We start from the raw sequence: 20748 nt of genomic DNA, 5'->3' as shown, positions 1-20748 counted from the left end.
AAAGACTATTTATCCTTTTTTTTCTAATCCATAGGATAGTTATCCTACTTATGCCAGCCCAACACTCGGCACATGTCACCCAGCAGCTGGGAGATGAGCCTGGCTGAGCCCTTGCCCACAGGACCCCCCGCCTGGGAGGGGGGTAGCCACCAAAGTCCCCCTCGTGAAGGGGCTTGTGTCCCCACGCCAGGCACCCACTGGAAGCCACAGGCTCTCTTCTGGACTCCCTCTGCTCGCTATACGTTCACATACAGGAAAAAAAAAAAAAAACCTACAAGCCGTTTGGATTTTGAGGTTCGGGCAAGTTCTGAAGAGCTATTCTAAAATTAACAAAATATTACGGTCTTCATGTCTTCTCCGAGAGCCCTGCAAGGAGGCGTCAAGCACAGCCCTGGAGCAGGACAGCTGACTGGGGGAAATGCAACTCCCTGGCTTCGCCCTGGGCAAGTTTATACATGTGCTCGGCAAAACGCAAAACATAGTTTATCTTCTAATATAGTAATGCCCCGCACCGTCACTGTTAAAATTAACAGTGCTCTCGCTGCTAACAATACTACAAGCTGGTATTACAGAAACCTTTTGCCAATGTTCAAAGCCAGAAAAATAAAGTTAGCTCTGAAAAGACAAAATAAGCTTTAAGCAAGCAAGCCTTTGACAAGTCTTTTAAGCCAATCCCACATTAAGCAAAACCTACAGGCAAATATGATCACCATCAAGTTAATTCATGTTTGAGTTCTATAACCTTTACTGAATCACTTATTAAAAAAAAAAAGCTTCCTTGGTGCCTTTTATAGAACAGATTCACCCTAGACACAACTATCAAACACCGCAGGTGATATAGCCAGCATTTAAATTATCCATTTAAGTTTACGATATAAAAACATTAGTTCACTTTTACTTCTTTATCAACATAGGTTTTATGACCATAATAAATTTGGGTTACTTTATTTTCCTCCAATTTTGATTAGCACATCTTTCACTTTAGGAAAAGAAATAAGTACGGGGAGCAGAAAGGAAGAGCACGCTTTCATACAGTAATTTTCTACCCCAAGACTACTAGGGTAAAAAAATAAAATAAAAATCCATCCAGTACGGTTTGGCACTTGACAGCATCTTGTATTCGGTGCGTGCAGGGTCTGCAAAAATCTGAAAAACATTGACAGCTCTCGCTCATTAGGTAGCTCGGAACTGTAGGCCAGTCTACCAGGAGGTCAGATTTCACCCCCACCTGAAACACGCAATGGCTACTTGTTCCCTCTGACATCCCACTCAACAGCAAACGCACACCCCGACCTATGCCTTTCACTCATGACAAACTCGCTGTCTTGCGCTGGAGCCAATGTCAGCTCTACCTCAAAGGAACGCTGATAAAATAACAAGTCAGACTCCTCAACCACAAGTTGCCCCAGACAGCAGAAGCCCCAAACCTGCCCAAACGCTTTTCTGGACACGAACTTTTGTTCTCGGAGACGTCAACTCTCGCTGCCCGGGTAGCCACAATTACTCAGATGCCATTAAATCAGATTTTAACCACAAAATATGCTCAGCTCAGAAAGCTTTTTGTCATATGGCATCTCAATGTGTCACTTTCTAGTGTGTGCAGTCAGACCCAGAAACAGTAAATTGCAATTGAATATTAAAAAAAAAAGAGGTTTTCTGCCACTCAGTCAGGGACCCACCACCCCCTTTCCACAAGTGACTGCTTCTTCCCCACGGGTCTCTGCAGGCTGGATTTGCACTCTTTGTTAAATAAAGCTTTACAGTATCTCTGAACATTTATAGTGCCATGACTCAGTTAAATTTTAATCGGCCTGTGAGCTGTCAGACACTGCAGACAGGTCCCCTCAAAACAAAACAAAGAATAATACAGTCTCCAGATTCCAGAGACATGAGGCAGAGGGGGACAACTTCCACTTCAGCTTTCCTAACATCAACATAATCCCAAAGCCAGAAAACCCACCAGTTGTTTGTGGTTTGTTTTTTTTTTTCAACGTCTTCAACACGTGTCAAGCATTTTAGCTGAACTCTTCTTTAAATTAAAAACCTCATAAACCATCAGAACCCACGACAGAGGAGGAGGAGGTGCAGCACAGAGACAAGGCTGTTGGCATGTTACAAAGCTGTCCCTTATATCACCTATGCCCCGGCACTACCTGTCCTTAGGTTTCACTACCGTCCAACTTCATCACCGACTGACACTCACGAAGACCAGCCTCAAACATGTTCCCCCAGGGAGAAAGGGGGAAAAAAAATAATAATAAAATTAAAATCACCTTTAAAGGGCTTCAGGGACACAACAACACGTCTGGAAAAAGTAACCTTTAGTCTAGAAAGGAAACAGCGACGTCCCTTAGGAGCCCGAAGCGATGAGAAGGCATCTTTTTTTTTTTTTTTGGGGGGGGGGGGGGGGGAAGGAAGTAGGGAGCCGCGGGTCCGTCGCCCGCGGCAGGCGATGGTCTCGGCGCCCCGGGGGCCGGCTGCCCGGCGGAGGTTGGGGTGGGGGCGGGCACAACCGGCCTCGGAAAGGGGAGGCGAGGGGGGGTGGTATGAAGGCGAGGAGCGGGGAGGGGAGCGTGGCCTTGCCCGCAGCTGCCGCGAAGGCAGCCGGGCGGCGAGCGAGGCCGCGGCCGAGCGGGGCCGGGGCTCCCCGCAACCCCCCGGGCGGCCGCCGGCGCCTCCCCGCCCGCCGCAGCCGCTGCGCACCGGGCTTGCGGCTCTTTAAATAATTCACACGCACACCGGGAGGAGGAGGAGGAGGAGGAGGAGGAAGAGGAGGAGGGTGTCCCTCCGGAACGGGGACCGAGGCTGGCAGCCAGCGTTCGGGAAAACACTGGCGGGTCTCGGCGGTACAGACTAGTAACTTTTCCGTCCCTCCAGCCCCTTTCCCCCCCTGCCCAGACAAACTTTCAGCTCGCACCGGGGGTGGGCTGGGTGGTGGTGAGGATGCCGGAGGGGCGATCGCCCCCGGAAACGGCCCCCGCCGCCGTGGCCGCCCCCGCACCGGGCTCACCCCGGCATTGTTCCCTGCCGCCGCCGCCGCTTCCCCGGCCCGCCCCGCTCGGCCATTTCCAATCCCCCCCCACCCCGCGGCAGCCAGCGCGGCCGCCGCCGGTGGAGCGCCGCACTCACCCCGCAGCGGGGCCGCGCAACCCCCACCGCCGCGGCGGCTGCTCCGGGGCGGGCGGGATGGCTGCTGCCCGCAGCGGCTCCGGCGGCCAGTCCCGGTGCGGGGAGCGGCGGCTCCTAAAGCCGAGGTGGGCGCCTGGATTCCCCTGACTGGAGGGCAGGACGCGCCGCCTCCCCCCACCTCCGCGTCTGTTTGTCCGTCTGTGTCGTGTGTCCCCCCCTCCCCCCCGCGCTCCGGTCCCCGCACACATACACGGCGAGCCGAGCTCCTCCGCTCCTCTCCGCGCCCCTCCGCGTCTCGGGGCTCTGCTGCAATGCCTGCGAGGCTGACTTTCAAAGCCTAACCCGCAGCCGCGAATCCTCCCCGCCTTCCACCTCGCCCGCCGCGGCGCAGCCCGGCCCCTCCCCGCGCCGCGCCATTCATCTCTCCAGCCAAGTTTCTTAACCCTTTTCTAACCCCCGTCGAGGCGGGGGAGCGAAGGAGGGACGACCCCGCACCCCCCGCGCCGTGCGGGGAAGGGGCTGCGGGGCCGGCGGCCGCTGAACGCGTCGCACGTAGGCAAGTAGCGTCGCCTCCTGCCCTCTTTAATTAATCTCGCTGAAGGCGCAGAGCCCCCGGGAACACAAACTTACGAGCGATAGCAGCGGAGGACCCGTATTTGACAAAAACAGCGGTGCCTTAAAAATAACACCTTTTTCTTTTCGTCTCTAATGGGGGGGGGGGGGGAGCGCTTCCAGTGGTTACCATTTCTTGTCGCTTTAAAGCTTCTATTTTCAGCCTTTTCTCCGAAAAACACGCGCTAGAAACTTTTTTTTTTTTTTGGAAGGAAGGAAGGAAAAGCCGAGACCCCCCCACACGCACACACACCGCCAGCGCAGGGCGGCCGTCGCCTGGGGCGGGCAGCGGGCACCCCGGCACCTGCGGCGGCTGCCGGGCGGGCCCAGCCTCCTTCCTTCGCTCCTTCCCTCCGTTCCCCGGCGCTGCCGACCCGGCCGGCCCTGCCCTGACGGCCGCCGGCACGTCTCGTTATCCCCCGGCCTCTGCCCGCCCGGCCGGGCGCCGCGGGGATGGCCACCGCGACCCGGGGAGGGGGGGCGAGCATCCCAGCATCCCTCCCGGAGTGAGGCGGGCCCCGGCAGTCCCCGCGGAAGGAGTCGGAGAATCGGGGGCAAAACGGCTCCTCGAAGCCGCGCCGTTTGCCCATGTGGCAATAAATACAATCTGGGAGGGAAACCAGCCTTGGGCAGAGCCTCCAAGAAGAGTTATCCCTCCTCCATTTTGCTAGGTGGTATCCCCACCGGTCTGAGGACAACCTCTGCTGTCAAAAATGGCATTATACGTACAGTTGTTCTTTAGACTTCGTTCCCATCAAAGATGAGAGTGTCCAGAGATGGACGCTGAACTTGGCTGTGTAGGCGAAGCTACAAAGTGCACCTGACCTTCAGCACATCTTCTCTGCACCTGTGTTTAACAAATGTATCCATGCTTGGCATGGTGTTTGCCAAATGCATTACAGAACGCTTCATGACAATTCTTCTAGAAGTTAAAGACTGAGAAAAGAGAAACAAATTTGTTTACGAGTCGCTTATAGAACGTGTGATAATATCCGCGTTAAGATATACCAACATTTTAGTTCTAAGACTCAGGTAAAATCAATCATATAGGTATAAATTATAACATTTATAATAGTCATAAATTCAAGGGTTTTTTTTAATTGAGGACTAATATTGTTAAAGAACATATGAATTTTCACTTTAAAGAAAGCAAAAGGGAGGCACGCTCGTGAAAAGCCAAAAATTTTAACCCAGAGATACCATGAATGAAAGTAGATTTAGGAGTGTTAAGCAAAACCTCTTTCGCTTTGGAATGTACAAATTGTGTACAGGCTTACAGCGGAGCTAGTAATGTATTACTTGACCTATTTTTTTAAGCCAATGAAAGATTTAGGTTAACTTCATCATCGTGTGTTTTTAACCACTTTCTTCCAGAAACACAGCAGCATTTTCTAAAGCTACTGCATGTCACAGTGTCTATACAACAGTCTATTTTTTTGAGAGCATAAGTCTCATAATATAGCCTGATCATGCTTCCATTAAAACAATAAGTTTTACTCTTCACTTCCATAGTAGGCTCATTTAGCAAATTCTGATTATTAAAAAAAAAAAATAAAATCATTTTTAATTTTTTATTTCACGAAGAAGCTTTATCTCAAAAATGTTTCAATGCTAAGCGGCCGAATTATCTAGGGAAAGGGAAATTTTCTCATTACTGTAGCAATTTAGCTGCTATTTCAATCATGAATGTCTGTAGTAGAGACCTCTCTCATTCTTAACCTTAGGGAATGTATTGTGTAGCCGAGAGACCTACAATATGAGGAATCTTGAACAACCAACAGAAAAAAACATGCATGTGGAATATCTGTTAAAAATATTTTTGTTGGGTAACATATAGTTGGCTGAGGAAACAAGTTTCTCGGGGATACAATCAACTGAGATTGTATTAAACAATACAATGTCTGTGTTTAGCAGGTTATTTCCAGCACAATATTTGTATCACACTGAATTGTGCCACTTGCTCATATTTACGTAAACTATGTGAATTGAAACAATATGCGAAATCAATTGTACTCTGTACAAGTAAAGGAAAGATTTCAGCACACCGCGAAATCAGCCTCTCAAGAAGTATGAAATTACTGATGGGTATTTGTTGGTTCTTCCTGTGCAGGCTTCAACCAAACCTAAACACATGCACTCACTCTCCAAGCCTAAAAGATGTCCGTCTACCAATGTACCTACTTATCTGCCATCTGTGGGTGGTGTCTAACAGACACCACCTTCCTTACAGATGTTGCAAAAGGGACATTTTTAATTTCTTTTTTTTCTTCAAGGGGAATTTTTCACTATAAGATGCCTGTAAGTGGAAAGCCAATTACGACAGGAAAATGTAAACTACTTTTGGATGGTCTTGGAAGAGAAAAACACATTTGTAGAGGTTGTATTGGAACTCATTCCCAGAATTGCAAGCACTTAGGCCTATTGGTACCATACTTTGGTAATATCAATGAACCACTTCCTTTTATATTTATAAATATATATAATAATACACACACACACTTTCTCTCTTTAAAGTTGCTAAGCAGAAATCTCAAGACAGAAAGGTATGGTTTTGAGCTAGTAGGAATTCTATACAAATCAAAATATAATTGTAATTCTCACATTCTTGTAGTACACAACTAATCTGTGTGACCCTTTAAAAATGGTTAAATAAATTGTTGATTTACCCACAACTTTTTCTTTGACCCCTTTGATGATTACAATAATGCATTTTGAGATGATGAATAAAGCTACAGTTCTAGTAACAAAACTTTGTCTTTATCTTGCTGATGAAAAACACATAGGTCTGTGCCATGTGGTAACAAGACACATGTTGTTTTCAAAAAGAAAATGAAAATGCTATTACACATTTCCCAAACGTTTTTAAGCTAATGCTAGCCTATTTTTAAATCACATAAAGTGCTTTGAAGAGCTTGGGTGAACTACAGTTGCTCTTATTTTGATTTTCCTTCATGGCTATCTCAGCCTCTCAAAAAACTAACAAACAGCTCTGAAACTACCTTTTTCAATCAAAATAATTAAGGCCTTGCTTTATGGCATCCAATCATGATATGAAAGGCTTAGGATGCGGTTGGGAAGCTAGCTAACTTTACAGAAACTCATTTCCAGACTAAATCTTACTCTAAAACAGATTGTCAGCCTTACATAGACAAATAATGAAATTCCATCCTTGACTCAGCCTGGTTCAATTCACGTAATATTTCAGATTACCTGCTATTTCCAAGGTGCCTTCACAGAGGATTGAATCACCTAGTATTCCAGAAACTATGTAGACACACAAAATAAATGGGAAAACCAAGAATCATTATGATTTCTTATTTCTTCAATAATTGGCTTCTAAGGGGGTTTGCCTAAATAAATGATAATCTTCTAACAGTGTTCATCCATTAATCTGGAGTAGTAAGGTGGAAAAGTCTGCCCTTCTTCAGGACTAGTTCTATCTAGGACTAACTGAAATCAATGGGAACCCTACGAGTGTTATCAGAGGAAAAACTGGTCCAGGGCAAGGGTTTCTGCAGGGTGTACCATAGCGCGTATCCTGTTTTGCTCATGACAGCAGCAAGTCTGCAACTGTTGGAGGTGGAGTTGAATTACACAGTAACATGTAAAGGGAGGAGTAATAGGCTATATAACTGAAAGATATCAAGAGTACATACCACTTGTTACTTTATCTACCTACGTTTAAAAATATAAAGGCATTTGTATGCTTACATAACTCATACCATTCCCTAGTGGGGCTGTTTTCTGCCTTTTTTTTTTTTTTTAAATTACACAGTTTACTTATATTTTTACAAGTACTTCGAAGCAGTACTTCTGAGAGAAATGTACCCTCAAGTTTTTGGTTTTTTTTCTGCATTACTTAAAAGTAGACTTCAGCTCACGACTATTTGATCTAAGAGTAATAAGAAAAGGACCAGATGCTAGGGTCTTTTCAATTACAAAAACATTTAAAGACAGCTGTACCATATAAACTCTCATGGAGGAATCATATGCTGGCAGCATCTGGTGAGTTTTAGCCATGCCTCTTAGCGCGCCGTATCTGTTCTGAGGCATGAGCTAGGGTGAAGCTTGCTTTCCCCTACACATTATTGAGGCGGGGGTGTGGATTTTTTAACCATAGACAGCAACTAACACTTTGGGTCTTCTATTTGGTGGCAGGAAATAAACACTACTTTCTGCCCCTGTAACACCTTCCACGGAAGAATCAAAGCAGTGTACGCTAAGTTGATGTGACTACTTTACATTAATTGCTAATATTTTACCAGAATAAAATACTGGTGGTTTTAGCCAGGATAAAACATCCTGTACTTGTGAATTTTCTGCAATTTCATCCCACTCGCACAAACAAATATGAAAAATAGACTTCTGAGAACGTTGCTCTCATGAGTCACGTTCCTGGTAGTGCGAAGGCATGTCCAGAAAATAACTAGGCTGGAGTTACTACTCCCAAACTGACACGAGAAAGTACTGGTAGAGCAGGTACACCAGTGTGAAAATACTTGGTACTTGTGGGTCGACAACGATGCAAAAAGAACACACAAGAAGGTTATATGCACGTAGCTGAAACCATTCAGAACATGCATATTCCCTTCAGACTTCGTATTTTCCCCTTTTCTTTGACAAAGATGTTCCCCATGCCACCAATAATGGATTGGATCAGGACTGAAGAATCATGCCCTCTCTCACGCTCTGCATTTTAGAAATTACTCTCAATAACAATATTGTTTCACAGCCCCATTTTTCTGGCTGGCTATCACAAAATCTGGATAACCCTTTGTCGTGGTTCTCGTGATGACACAAGCCGTGTTGTTGAAACAGTATGTTCTAAAATAAAATGAACAGGACATACAAATTATACATACGGTGATCTGGCAGCCTGTACCACACTGCAAATGAATAAAGTTCTGGAAAGGACCATTAGGAAGCAGCTAGAAAGGTGAGGCTAAAGTGTGCTGTGTTTGCCCTTCAAAATAATACAGGTACTGGGCAAATGTTTTACACTTAGGAACTTTAATTACCTATTAAAATTGTAATAATATTCTTTAGTATAAATGATCTTAAAGTGCTCTGACTCAAGTAAATGAAACAGCTGTGTTAAGCTAAACTGTGTATCTCATGTATTTTTATTAAATATATTTACCTACTCACATATTAGCTTATGAACAAGAGAACCTTTGATGGAAAACCACAGTACAAAATGCAACATATTTTAATAAACAAGCTATGGTTCTACCCATTACTAACTTGGAACATTTTCTTGAGTTACATTAACTCAGGTTTCATGTCTTTATACTTCTTCTCCATTTATAAGAAAAATAATAAATAATAGCTTATTTTCTTTAACAACAAATCAAAGGAAAACAAGCAAGTCCAGGTTTATTTTGTCTGATTTCAGATACACCGGAGTGTAAAGATCAAATTTCTATGATGGCACGGGCCACCTTACCTTAGCCAGCTCAGTCCTCATACTTCGTACCTCAGAAGAATGGAATGTTTATTGATGAAATAATCCAATACCAGTGTTTTAAATGCCAAAGTAGCATCTTAGCTTTTCCATTTGTTTGTAATGTGGTTTTGTTGTGGTTTGTTTTTTTTCTAAGTTGCTGATTGTTTTCTTTCTTTCTCGTTTTCATTATGAGAGCTGGAAGGAGAGGTTAAGGAAAGAAGTTGGCCTCACAAGATTACTGGAATTCAAAAGTACTGAAGATCTTTATGATTTTCTTGTTTTATAACGAAAAGAAGAAAAAATATTTTGAAAAGAACTACACTTAACCATTTTCACAAATGCACAAAAACATAACGGAAAGAACACAGACTACTACACAATATTTCCTAACATCACTCATGAAAGCCCTCAGAAAAGTAACAACTAAGAAATTCTGAAAAAAATCTGGCTTCTTTGGCTAGGTACCTAAAAGATGACTGTTTGGAAAAAATGGTCCCAGTTCTAAGGATTAAATATTGTCAAAATAATTGATGCTTACCTACCTAATGTCACAGATTTAGTCACAAGTGATTACTGGTTCTGTTTACCTATAGGTGCCTAATGGGGAAATCCATTTAAATTGTGTGTCAAAAAACTTAAGGAACTCAAATCACTGGGCCATATAAGCTTAGATAAGTTTCTGTTTGATTGTATTTTATGTGATTAGTTTATCAGAATTGAATTAGCTGGGCTTTTATAACTGATCCAACTATATATCTTTGCATATTTTTATTACCATACAAATATCTAGGTTTTATTGGGAGAAATTAGCTTCACTAAATGTTAGATACATAACAAACCTAGCTTTGATGCTGTTAATCATCATGCCAGTATTTTACATGTGACATAAAGCTGGCAGAGGCACAGGAGTGATTCAGCTCACCATAAACCAGATAGCAAAAGTTATGTTCATGTAAGTTACATCCCTTCATAGAGCTGGGAAATTTCTCTTGCTACTTTTTTTTTTTTTTGCATATATTTTAGATAACGGCCTAGCCAAGATTGCTCTTGCTTTGAAAACCAAGGAGTAAGAACATGGGGATACTTCCATATATAAAAAGCAATACTATAATCTGTTTCTAAATATACGTAATTCTAATTTTGAAATAATTGCATTTCTTCTTTCTTGTCTGTTGTATAATTTTAAAAAGTATGTGAAAATGTTTTCTGTGGAGAAGAAAATTCATTCAGAGTTTTGATGACTTAGTACAGAGACTCTCTGGGTTACATTCTTCACTTGAACAGCATTCATTTTGCTGCATTACAATGGCCAAAACAACTTTCTTGAAGTAAAAGCTGGAGTGGAGAAAAATAATTACATTTTGTGAATACTTTGAAAGTTTTGTTTCATGTTTATTCGGACTGAGAAACAACATTTGAATTGCTCCAATCTTATTATTGCCCACTGTACAATTCATTTGGGAAGTCAGGACCTTAATGGTGTTGTCTTGATAAAATACTCCAAAAAGCCTGAACTTGGAAGCCCTCTTACAGAGGGAGGAGAAGTTTGTACTCCTAGGGATTCCTGCTTCTCGCTTCCTCCCCCATCTAAGGGATCAGATGGTCAAGCAGCAGAAAAAAAGAAATATTTCAAATGTTTTTGAGTTGAATTTTGTCTAACTTGATGCTGTGCCTACTTTTTGTTGTTGTTGCTGTTACTTTATCTAAGCAGAATACTCTTACCTAATACAAAATACAAATGGATCCATGTTTTTCTGGCAAACTCTATTTAAAATTACTCCATTCCCTAAAATTCCTTCTTTAATGGAGATGATATCGAAACTCTTGATACATCAGTTCTTTAACACTATTGCTAACATTCTTAATAGAAGGGTAAGGACTCACACAACTCTTTACAGGAATCTTCTAAAATATGTTGTGTTCTATATCCCTAATAACTTTTAAATTTTTACTGCCTCTGAGCATTGTCTACCAACAGAAATTTTTAAAAAAGTTACTTGAAAAAAATTAATTTTAAAAAATGAGGAGTGTGTGCGTGTGGTTTGTCTAGAACAGATTTAAGCTCTTGAAAAAGTGATCACTATTCACAATTATTTAACAAATAATTAATAAGCCGTTAAATTTGCCAGGTCAACACAATATAAGCTAATTAAATCCATAAACATTTCTTCAACTCTCCGAAGTCACTTTATGTACTAGTTATTTGTCATTTTCTACTCATACTATCTGATTGATGTTACTCATATGGGTGCTTAAAGACAGCTAGTAAGTGAAGCAACAATTCAGATGGATTCTTGGCTTTTTGAAACAAAGTTCCCTGTGTTTTCCAGAGTAATTCTTTCAATTGTAAATGGATTTTGTTCATTTGCTTTCTATAAAGAAAAAGAAAAGGCAGAAACAATTTACTGTGTTATGACTCTCACTATTCTTTACTGAAATTCTCTTTCCCAGTATCAGAGATCTACTGTGATTCCAGTAATAAGCTGTACTTGGATTTATGAGTAAAACACAGTGTAAATCATGGCGTGAAGACATGTAATTCTGTTTTCTATGACTCATCAGCTTTTTCCCAGTTCCCACCTTCACATAAAAAAAAAACCAACAATCTATTTTTTTAAAAAATTGTGGGGTAAATTTTATGGTCTGGACCATGCAAAAGAGGAGCATATTCAGCTTTCCCTCCTATTGTACAGCTGTTCTCTTACTTATAAGTTTTCCTTTCTTCTTTCCCCTATCTCTTCACTGAGAGCTGAAATATCAGTGAACATTTTCATCAATGTTTTACGATCCTGTTAGAATGCTTCTGGTAGAAAGAAAATCTGTAAACCAGAAGATAAAAAGTAACCTGTTGAATGTTTTCTCACATTCTTAAAAATTGATAAAAATCAGATTTGCAGGAGGTTTCACCCAATTATTATGATTAATTGTCTTTTTCTTGTCTCCTCTGGGGTTAAATGAAAAATAGTAACAATAAGCATCATTTAGTTGCTGGAATCCGAAAGAAAGCAAGAGATGCACCACCATGAAAAATTCTATTTGTTATATTGAAACATGAGCTATGTTGATACACAACACAAAGCATAAAATCCCTTTGTGAATTGCTATCTTATTTTACGTCCCCATAGTCTGGCATCACCAAAATACATAAAAGATTTGCCATTGTCTTCATGTCATGGTGTGTAATCAAATTCTATATTTTGGGTGGGTTTTTAACTATTTAAAATTTTCAGCAACACGGCAATGAGATGTAACCTTCTCCTAAAGACAGGTTCTCATTCTCCAGCTACTCTCATTTTGCTAGATCTTAATGTTCTTCTTGAATGCCTGAGGGACTTTATCTTCCTGTTTGGCACAGTTCTAAATTGGCTTAAATCATATTTATCCAACAGTTACCTGCATTATATTTTCAAGGGTAATTTGTGTCCTCCTCCTACAGCATTTATTTCTCATGCTCTGTAGGGTTCCATTTTGGCCCCGTCCTTACTCAGCAGTCCAAAGCTGCCTGTGCACAGGGTTGTTCATTGGCATGATGCTGGGTTTTATTTCTGTGCTGACAAGACACAGATCTATTTGTCAACCAAACCAGCAATTTCAAACTATGCTATTACCATATTGACAAGCTGGTGACTATAAAAGCCTCTACGAGCATCAATTTTCTTCAGTTAAAATCAGACAAAACGGAGCTGTTTATGGCTGGCTCTTGCCACCAACCCAAACCCACTTGAACTTCTAACCCATCGTTAAAATTCAACCCAGGTTCATTGGTTAAAAACCTTATGTGGTTTTTGATTGCAAGCTCTTCTTTCAGTATTGCAGTCAAAAGATTAAGGCTTCCTATTATTAGTTGAAATAAATGTGCTTTCCCTATTGCTCATTCACGCTTTTATGTTCCCTAGACTAGATTATTTTAATGCCCAGCTTGTTGATCCACCAGTGAGACCGATTATCAGATTTCATCTTGTATAGCAAGTTCTGTTTCCAGGGCAATGTATTGTACAGACTAATGCATGTTTCATACCTGCTGTTCTCTCCCAGTGGCTACGAATACACCAGAAAATCTATTTAAGCTATTACTGCTCTTGTCCTACCAAGTTTTTCACGAACTTTGAGTTATTACTAAGAGATACTCGTCAGGGGTCTGATCCTACCAAGTTAAGTTAGTGGAACCTTTATCACTGACTTCCGAAAAAATGAACTGTAAACGCACGTTACCTCTATTCACGTTGTTAAAGCTATTGCACAAACACTGGGTGATGGCTTTCTGCTCATATCCTATGTATTTTTCAGAAAGAGTTGGTGTATCCCAACTGGCAGATTCAGAACCTATTTTCACCTCCTGAATCCAGGTACTTGTGCACTCTGGCTAGATCCTACACATTGAAATGAAACCTAGGTACACGCACTACTTCTTTGCAAACTCTCATTTTCTTTTGAAGGAAACCCTCAGGTGCAATCACCCTTCTGTCAGGTTGCTCAGAGGACTGGGGCTGACAGAAGCAGCCTGGTCCGCTCTGCCTGGCGCTGGAGTATGCCACAAGCTGCAGGAGATTTGCATTGTTTTCTGAGAAGTTATGGCTTGTGAAGATGTTTGGTCTGTCAGCTGCCGAGGATTAAGAAGCTGTTTACTTTTATTTTGGTCCTTGTGGTCATTTGTAGGAATCCAAACTAACCACTCTTTACTATTAAGTTATAAATAAATAACGGAAAAGCCAAAAGCCTACCCTGGCAAACCAAGAACAGTAGTGTTAGCAGCCCATTTTTTCAGGCAACCTTATCCAAACAAGTACCTTACTTCTTGGGCGGTGCTACCGAAGTCAGCAAAAATTCTCCATGAGAATACGTATCATAACCTAAGTCAGAAGGGGTCGCATGGCAGAGTCGCTAGCCCACCTGACTGGCCTTCCCGATGGCATGCATTTCTGCTGGAGAGTTGATCACTGATTCTTGTGGTCACCCAGGTATGTGCACTCAGGTAGGGTTGCGCTGATCTGAGGAGGGATCTAGCTTTAGGACTAACGTGTTTTATTACTTATGTCCACTACGTCCCTATCAGTTAAAAAAAAAAAAAAAAAAAGAAAGGAAAACGTTAAGAGCTTTGTCCCCAGGATCTGGCTTTTGAATGACTAGAAATTAAACCTACCAGAATAATGTTATTAGAACCTTTCCTGGGAACAAAGAAATTAGAAAGTGAGTAATGGGGAAAGGGAGGATCTATGACTATCTAGCCACTGACAATAAAGGTAATTTCAGAACAGACTGCAAAAGTTAATTGTTTATAGAAAGTCCTTACAAGTGCAAGAGCTGCTGCACAAAGGAGTGCTACTGTTTAAAAGAAAAAGACCAGTTGCAGAACCCCTAAAGTTGTAGCTAAGAATATGGTCCTACAGGGATTATACTGAAGATTAAAATACTTTGGCTCTAGTGACTGCTGTAATGAGAATACATAGAGAGATAAACTGACAGAGCTGAAAAGTATTTAATTTAGATGACAGCCTACAAAAATTAATGTGAAAATGAGAATTGCTTAGAGGTAATAGATTGAGGGTACAAGATTCATTTTTTAAGTGTTAACCTTTTACATGACAGTGTGATGATACTGTAATTAAAATGGCAACATTCTTTGTTTGGGGAATTTATTTTACATTTCTAAATGCTTTGTAGTTCCTAGGTTAGAAATTTTTTCAAGCAATTTCTGACTGACACAAGTCAACGATTTTTCACAGCAATACAATGGAATGAGTGAGCTTCATTGTACTGAGCAAAAAGATTAAGCAACAACTTGTATTAATTGTTGTGATTAAACTACTCTTGAATATTAATATTTTTTCTGGTCCATGTTGAATATGAACACGGAAATTCAATGAATTTCTTTCTAGTAACCCAATCCTTAAGAACTTGCCCCAAACTTTGAGCCGCTTTGATGTTCAAAGGCTTTGGCTGAGATCAGAGATGAGAAGAAAAAGAATGGGGACCTCTTCACAATATTTTTACCTTTGAAGTCTCAGGTTAAAAGTACTATTACTGTTTGCTTAAACAAGCGAGAGAATGAAGGATAAGATCATGAATTATAATAACAGACAAATGACAAATGTTTTGCATGAAGTACATTTCCTTGTCAGGAGAGAGAACGTTCTTCTAACAGGTTTCCAAAGAGATTGGCAATTTCTAGAGAGTCGATTATAGGGAAGAAAGACATATATCGTTGTATTTTGGTTTTAACCATTTCAGTGGGAATAAGGAATTCATTGGGAATTTTTCCCTTTGTTTTCCTCTACATTTCATACTAGTGGTAGCAAACTTGCACATTATCCAAATGTCAACAAATCCCCTAGACTCAAGCCTGGAATAGTACGTCCCACATCTCCCCCATGAAAGTCTTTCATGAAAGCTCCTTTGTCATTCAAAATCATACTATTCCCTCCTCTATTTATTTCTAAGTGTCACTCAGCTCCATTCCACCAACTTGGAAAAACGTCAAGAACTTTTATCTTCAGAGTCAGTTGCCAGTTCTGTTTAGTGAAGAAGCCAGCAGGGACCTCTGGTGCCATCAATGCAGCTCAGTCAGCGCCCCTCTCTTTGGGGATGGAGTATATCATTATCCCGATGGCTGGACAGAAAAAAGATGCATTTTTAGAATAGTTCTCAGGGAGCAGTTACTGGAAATCTCCTCCCTTGAGACAGTCTATTGGCAACAAGTTTTGCTGCTGTGACATGAGGTATTGCATCGAGGCCCAATCCTGTCACTAATAAAGTTAGTGGGAAACGCGCCATTCTTTTCAAGTGAAGTCAACAGGATTACTGTAGCAAGTAAGAGCTAAAAAATATACCTTGCATCTAGAAATGCAAATGGAAAGTCATGTCACACATGGGAATGTCATTTTATGTCTGTTTGCAGAATCTGGCTTTGTTTCAAATCAGAATAAGCCCCTTCCTCCAATTTAAAATGGACAGTAAATGGAAATTTTATTTTCATATTACAACATTTCCATTTTTAGTTTTGGAGGTGTTTATTTAAGTTTGCACCTGAAAAAAGTCAAGAACAGGCTGCTTCAGTGTTTGAAATTTTTTTCCCCTTAAAAAAAAACCACTTTTTTGTCGTTTCCTCTAAAACAAGGCATAGACATTGTAGAGATTTCAATTTTTAAGAAAACTGTTTTCTGATAGAAAACAGTTTGCTTCGAACTTTTCCTTAACCAGCTCAAGCAGGCTCTTTTAATTGCCAACAGCCACGTAACACAGCTGTGCTAGAAAACGTTACTTAACCTGCTCAGCCTGAATGGACAACTGTTGATTTCAGCTGTCAGACCCACAGGCTCTTGATTGCGCTAACAGGTAGTGGTTAGTCCCACTGTCTTGGCAAGTGAACTTTTCCTGTACAGAAATAACATGGTGCTGGGATATTTTTTTTTAATTTTTTTTTTTTATATATAACTGTTGGTTCATTTTTTCATAGGATATTATCATACTTGGCAATACTGGGTTTAATTCCACTTAAAATGACAGAACTGAATTGTCATCATTTTTAATGGGTAAAATCTATGCAGTTCATCAGAGGTGCTGTAAAATCTAATCAGAAATTAGGCCGTAAAATTAATAGGCCTATATTCTATATAATGCTCTTTTATAAAACTGGAACTGTGGCAGATTTGGAGTTTCACATACGGTACAATTAGGCAGAGGCAGAATCTTCAGTTTAAACAAACAACCTGTGAAATAACTGGTACACCGCGCTAAATGGTTGATGCCTGTGTTTTACTTTGTGTGGCAGGGTACCAAATCCATTAATACCACGCCTGCGCTTTCATTTTGGTGCATTCCTATACCGCAGCCATAAGCCACAGGATAACTCCCCCCCAGTTTATTTTTATGCAGCAGAGGTTAAGGATGGCTGTAAGACTTTGGGTTTTGACCACACAGCCCTTGTGTGCGGCTATTCAGGTGACAGGAGGGCAGTGCTAACCCACCCCTTTTATTCGGAGAGTAACAGGGAAAAATTAAGAGGAGAGGTATGGGGTGAGCATGGAAAGGAGCCGGCGTACAGCCTTTCCTTAGCAGCATCCCTGAGGAAGAGGGGAGCGCAGCCAGGGGCTGCTCCCCCTGGAGCATCTCCTCACTCTGGGGGCTTTGCCCACCACCACATACCGACACCCGCGGCGGCACGGAGCCCGGACCAATATCTCCCATGCCCAGAAAGCGACGCAGGAGAATCCCAAATGGGACTCCTCGGGACTTTCCTCCCCATCACAGCAGAAGGGGGTGAGGGGGGGGGGTGTTTGTTGTGTGTCCCCCCCCACCTCAGCCGGCAATCTGGCGAAACATATGTAATGTTATGTAAGGCCGTAGGAGCCGCTGCTGTTGATGGTGAAGGATGGGAAGGCGGCAGTAAGCTGATAGCTAACCTTACTTCCCCGTGCTGAAATGATTCACTTCTAATGGTAATTTGCACCATTTTAACTCCGAGTACCTCCCACGTAATGATTATACAGTGTTACTATAAAACCTCAGGGTTCATCTGCAGAAACATTTCTTATGCTGGAGTTCTCTGTGGAGACATACTTATAAAAATTGGTATGAGGGGAAGATTAAATAGATAAGAGCATAAAACCAGATTATAGAATAAATACAGTCTTGTAGATCAGCTTCAACGGGGAGGCAGGAGCTTACACTCCTGATTCTCCTACCGACTTCTGTAATGCTGGACAAATCACTTCATCTCTTTGCACCTCAGTTTCCCAGATTTGAATGTAGGGCAATGCCTTTTTCAACACTTTCTCTGCCTTGTCTAAGCACGCTGTAATAGAGCAAGAATACCTCCATTAGAGACACAGCCTGTGGAATCTGGATCTCACTTTAGTCTTCTAATTTGAAAATAATAATTATCAACATATACACATTTTTCCTTATCGTTTTGGTTTGTATTTTCTTTTCTTGAAGATCCTGCTATTCATTCCATCTCTAACTCCATCCCAAGAGAAAATTAGGAGTATTTGCCAAGAGCAAAAGAGCAAAATCAGCAGGGAAGTAATTTTTATTCTCTTCTTTTTTTTTAAACAACCTGATAGAGAATACCACACAGCGAAAAAGATTATTTTTTTTTCTAATCTAGTTTTAAAAAAAAATCTTTAGCGTTGTTACTTTGTATTGAGGCCATTCACCAAAGTAATCTTGCCTTACACCATTGGTGCATGGCAACGCAAAACAAGGTGAAAACCTTTGAAAAAGTATTTAAAGGAATAAATCTGTTACAAGGAACACACTTTCTCTCTATCATAATTGCACATTTAAGAGGCCTCTGCTTTATCAGTGAGAATTCAGAGCGGCAGTGCTTGGCTTAGTGCTGTCATCTTGTAGCTACTATTACAGACATGGTAGTTGTACAATTTTCAAAGTGAGCAATTTTAAGAAGTTAATTGTGTAACATTGTTTGTGAACTTAAACCACACAATTAATATGTTATTCACAGGCACGCATAATGGACTCTTTGTATTGAATGATGGTTTAAGAAAAAAAATGTAACTGATTTTGGAGCTACAATGATTGATTCGTGAGGTAAAATTAAAAGTGCTAAGTATGTATTACTTGGCTACTCACCAGCTAAGTGGATGGGGGTAGTATGAAAAATATCAATATATAACTAACTGCAATGTATGAATATCAAGGAATCACAGAAGTTATTTAAAGCAAAGCAAGAGGATTAACCTAGAAGTAAATAGTGAAGATTTAAGAAAGGCAATTGGCTATCAAGGGAAACTAGGCAAGAATTAGATGTTCTTGCCTATAAAAATCTTCTCTGATGTAAGGTAATGGAAGATTTATTCTTTGAAACTTTAAAACAGCTGGATCGAACAATATCAAATTAAAAGACAGCACTCCAGTAACATTTCTCATTAATATCTTGCTTTTTAAGTAATGGTGGGACTTTAAATGAAATGTTACCTAATATGAATAATGGAAACTACCTGCCTGTAATGAAGAAAGGACGTCTGTGGTACCAAGGGATCTGACTTCTTGGTACTTACCAAGAAGTACTGGAAGTACTTTCCATTTTTAATCCATTTTAAAAAAAAAAACCAACGGATGTCATTACACATGGTGAATGTCACATGAGTTCACAGGCAGTTCCATTAAAGAGCTTTACACCATGTAAATTCTCAGTTTAGATAAGAGCTATGCCCTAGCGTTCTGCTCTAGCTTTTTATACTAACAAATTTTAACCTAACAATGAATTGAAGAAGTCGCTTGGTTTATTTCAGCAGATGTCTTTCTCTGAACTGATAATGTAACAAAACTATGTAAAATCATATGAACATACATGACCGATTTGGAAGAAACACACCAAAGCAATACACTAAACCTGCTTCTTCCACCATCCTCTTCCCTTATACTAAGCAAAGGAGAGTCTCAATGAGTCACCATTAGCTCGATTCCACAAACATCTCACTATCCCTTATTTGAGCTAGCCTGCTTCAGAATAAATACATAAATATGTATTTCCATGAAAATTACTCTAGTAAAGGACAGTTCCTCTTGTCAAAGGGCAGAAGGAGATGGGTTTAGCAAGCATATTTGTATAATTTAATAAAAAAGTTAATCTAAGTGTCTCCATATTGATAGGAGATATTGATAGGTCTTGATTTAAGCTCTAAAATTAAGGAAGCTTCGCATTTGTATGAAACAGCAATGAGCAGCGGGCTATAATTTGTTTTTAGGCAAAATAGCAAGTACACTTTTCCCAGATTGACAACTGTCACATATTTTGACATAGAAGCAGGACAGATGGGTCCTATATTACTTTGATTTTAGATACCTAACTACATCAAAATATTACAAAGCAAAACCATTGCATCAACACAGAGGTTTTTATCCCTGAATTGCTGATGAGCAAAATTAAATAAAATCCACCCAGATCTTGTGATTTTTATTCTTTGTTGAGCATGTGTATATAAGTGTCTACGTTACGTTGTTTACACCCAAAGATTTTGTAACATATATAGAATACATAAAAGCATGTATTTTCACTCAGATCCACTTTACCGCCTATTCTGATTAAGTATTAACTTAAGTTCGTTTTACAACTCAGCTTTGTATTCCTTCTCCATTTATTCTCCTGCCAAAGCAACCTGACCCTTCTTCCACCTGAACATTAACACACATTATAAGCTTCAGTTCTTCCTCTTTCATCTGAAAATTTTCCTTCCTACTTTGTCAACTTTATATCTCATATTTTCGTCAAGTTTCAGTCACGAGACTATAACAGGTCTGAGTGACTACGTTTGAATGTATGTTTACATTCTTCTGTCGTGTTTGATGGAATGGCATTATGAACTCTCAGAAGAAAAAGCAGACCATGTGTACAGTATATCAATAATGTTTGTAATATTTCACATAAAAATGAAATGGAAATTCATAATAATCTGGCAGTATTGCCTTTTCTGGTGTAATTTATTAGACTTGTAGCCACCGATTTGAAATTTGTATATATGCTAACAGTTCTGTTCACCCACTCCACTGGCTGAGGTATGATTATATTCTCCCCAAAGAAAGAATGGCCATTAAGCGCA

The 20748-nt window shown here is 40.7% G+C and overlaps 1 protein-coding gene across 8 annotated transcripts in view; it reads right to left on the bottom strand.

Annotated features, from left to right (window-relative positions):
* Positions 1–20748, bottom strand: part of NRIP1 (nuclear receptor interacting protein 1) — a 130397-nt gene that overhangs the window by 102440 nt on the left and 7209 nt on the right. For 5 of the 8 annotated variants that reach the window (XR_008467141.1, XM_054206975.1, XM_054206958.1 and 2 more), the window contains exon 1: positions 3380–3502. The exons of 1 other annotated variant lie outside the window; for it this stretch is intronic. The gene's annotated coding sequence lies outside the window, so the exon portion shown is untranslated. Of the gene's footprint in view, positions 1–3129; positions 3265–3379; positions 3503–20748 lie in introns of those variants that run through there. 2 more of the 8 variants (XM_054206939.1, XM_054206999.1) reach the window with 1 other exon arrangement.

This window comes from Rissa tridactyla, chromosome 1 (genome assembly GCF_028500815.1).
Source record: "Rissa tridactyla isolate bRisTri1 chromosome 1, bRisTri1.patW.cur.20221130, whole genome shotgun sequence".
In the NCBI taxonomy this organism is placed as follows: Eukaryota; Metazoa; Chordata; class Aves; order Charadriiformes; family Laridae; genus Rissa; species Rissa tridactyla.
The sequence above is the reverse complement of the archived record's forward strand: the minus strand, read 5'-3'. Positions and strand labels throughout refer to the sequence as shown.